The following is a 2,948-nucleotide window of genomic DNA, read 5'->3' as shown; positions in this document are numbered from 1 at the left end:
CCAGAACACTTGATTGTGCTTATTGAAGCCTATACTTGGACCAGGAGGTAATCTTCAGAACAGAGCGAAAAAATATTACATGATTCAAAATTGGGCAAGATGTATGCCAGGGATGTGTCCTATCTCCATATTTTTTTCAATCTATATGTGGAACGGATGATCTTGGAGGCTGAGCTCTATGAGGAGATATGTGACATCAGGATTGGAGGTAGATTCATCAACAATCTGCCTATGCAGATGACACAAAGTTGATTGTTGAAATTGAGGATGACCTGAAGCTCTTGCTTCAGAAGGTCAAGCACTACCTTCAGTGTGGATTGAAGTTCAACATCAAGAAAACAAAGATTCTTACCACTGAGCCAACTGGTACCATCATGATAGATGGTGAAGAGATTGAGTTTGTTAACAGCTTTAGTTGGCTTGGCTCCATAATCAAGACTCTTGGTACCAGCAGCCAGAAAATTAAAAAAGGAATTGCATTGGGAAAGTCTGCTGTCAGAGACCTCTCCAAAGTAATGATGTCAGTTTGGAGACCGTGGTGTACGTGATCCAGGCCATGGTCTTTCCAATTACTTGCTATGCATCAGAAAGCTTGACAATTACTAGGGATGACAGAAGGAGAATTGATACTTTTGAGCTGTGGTGTTGGAGGAGAGTATTGGATATACCATGGATTACTAGAAGAACAAACAGGTTTGTCCTAGAGAGGGTGAGTCCTGGCTGCTTCTTGGAGACAAGGATTCTAAACCTTTGTTTGACATATTTTGGACACATTGCAAGCAGGCACCAGTCCTTGGAGGGGGACATCATGCTTGGGAGAGTGAAGGGACAGTGCAGGATAGAGCAGGGTTTAGGGCTGTTGTACATAGGGTCATTATGAGTTGCAGGAGACTCAACAACACATAACAACAACACCACACACTATATATATCTATTAGATATTTCTTCAACAGACAGCATCTAGGGTTTTCTTTGAATTTGGTCAAATATTTAACTTAAAATTGTTTTAGAAGACCTTGCTTTGCAAAGATAAAGATTACTTTTTTCTTAGCAAAAACAAGCTTCTCTTTGCCTAATTAAGTTGATAAAATTGTCATATGTCCAGAAACAAAGCCTGTATTAAAATGGACGTGCTTGTGCAAAATATATGTAATACTTGTACTTACATTTCAACACTTTGATAACATTAACAATGAACCTGACCCAACTCATGGTGTTTTTAACTGCTTTATACACAAATGAAAAGTGGATAGTGTATAAGGAAGATGAAAGAATTTGTGCCTTTAAGAGTGACATTGCCAAAGAATAAGCATGTTTGTCTTAGAAGAGATGCAGCTAGAAGACTCCTTAGAGTCAGGATGGTGAGACTTCAGGCATATTATGAGGAGGAGCGTATCCCTGGAGAAGGAAAAGCAGAGAGTTAGTGAAAGAGAAGAAGATTCTTAACGAGATGAAGCGACAGAGCAGCAGCAACAAATCACCTTACGCAGAGCAGAAAGTGTGAGGATGGTTCAGATTTAGGTTGGATTTCATTCACAGGGTTCCTATGAGTCACAGGTGACACAGTGGTATCTACCCACAAGAGTGCACAAGCAGTACTGACTGTTGCAAAAGTGATTGCTGTCCTTAAGATTCTGCTGAGACATTTTAATATGATTAGACATTAAGTTTTTTAATAAAGCAGTAAAATGTCTTGCCAGTTTTTCACTAGATTTAATTAAGAATCAGGTTTACTACAAATATGCTTGTTCTTTACTTCAGCCTTCTTACTAAATAAACTGCATTTCTTAATATAAGGTAAAATGAAAATCAGTTTTAGGACTTTTTTTTGGAAAATGCAGATAAAGCTTAAAAAAAAAGCATAGATGTAATTTATTATTTTTAAAAGCCAATAATGTGCAAACTGTTTTTACTTCCATAGTTCACTAATTGTAATATAAACTAAAAAGAATTATAACTTGGAGTTTTAAATTGCAATTTTCTCTGTGATAATTACAATATACATTTTCAGCAATGACTGAGCCAGATTTATTAAGAGATATGGACGAGAGTTGTTGTATCATACTGTGATTTCAAATTTTGCAAAAACAGAGCATTAAAACAGTGCTATAAATGGGAAACGCTACCTTCTGGATTGAGACAATTCTCCATCTATGTGATGTTCACATTTAGAAAAAAAATATGTATCTCTCACAGTTGGAAATTGGAATCCAGCTCCTATTCAGGAGGAGAGATCATGCAGTATTTTGTCCTCAGTTAAATTTTTCAAAATTTTGGGGCAACTGGCCAGAATTTTTCTCCTTTCCTAAATTTTACCCAAAAATTTATTTTGGTTTATTGTTCATTTGAACTATAAAGGGGAGGAGAGAAAAAAATAAGTTGAGGTAATTAAAATCAAAGGGATTTCAAAAGAATCAGTCTCTGGCCAGGAGGACTAATTTTTTGCCATTTATCAGACATCTGACATGAATGTCTGGACAAGACACTGGGAAACACAGAGTGGAAGGTAAATCCAGCAATAGCTTTGGATGCATTCACTCATAATCTGAAACAGACTTAGCATGCTAGACAAATTTTGGTTTAAATAACTTTCTTTGAACACATACCCAAGGATTTTCTTATTAGTTTGAAACTTTTTGGTTAAAAAAATAGTACTTGCACTGCAATCTGTTACATGTTTTTAATATATACAAGTTATGGTAGAAAAGTTGTTGTTAGGTATCATTGAGTACAACTCATAGTAATCCTATCCTTGTCCCATCCCGTGTCATCCTCATCAGTTCTGACACACTTCGGCTTACTGCTGTTGTCACTGTGCCAATTTGTCTTGTGGAAGATCTTCCCGTTTTCCACTGACCCTCTACCTTTCCAAGCATGATGCTCTTCCCAAGGAACAGCCTCTTCTAGCAACATGCCAAAAATATGTGAGATGACGCTTTCTGATATTT

Source organism: Elephantulus edwardii, unplaced genomic scaffold, assembly GCF_000299155.1.
Source record: "Elephantulus edwardii isolate Elephantulus edwardi_28Jun2011 unplaced genomic scaffold, EleEdw1.0 scaffold00012, whole genome shotgun sequence".
NCBI lineage: Eukaryota > Metazoa > Chordata > Mammalia > Macroscelidea > Macroscelididae > Elephantulus > Elephantulus edwardii.
This window is presented reverse-complemented; position numbering follows the sequence as displayed.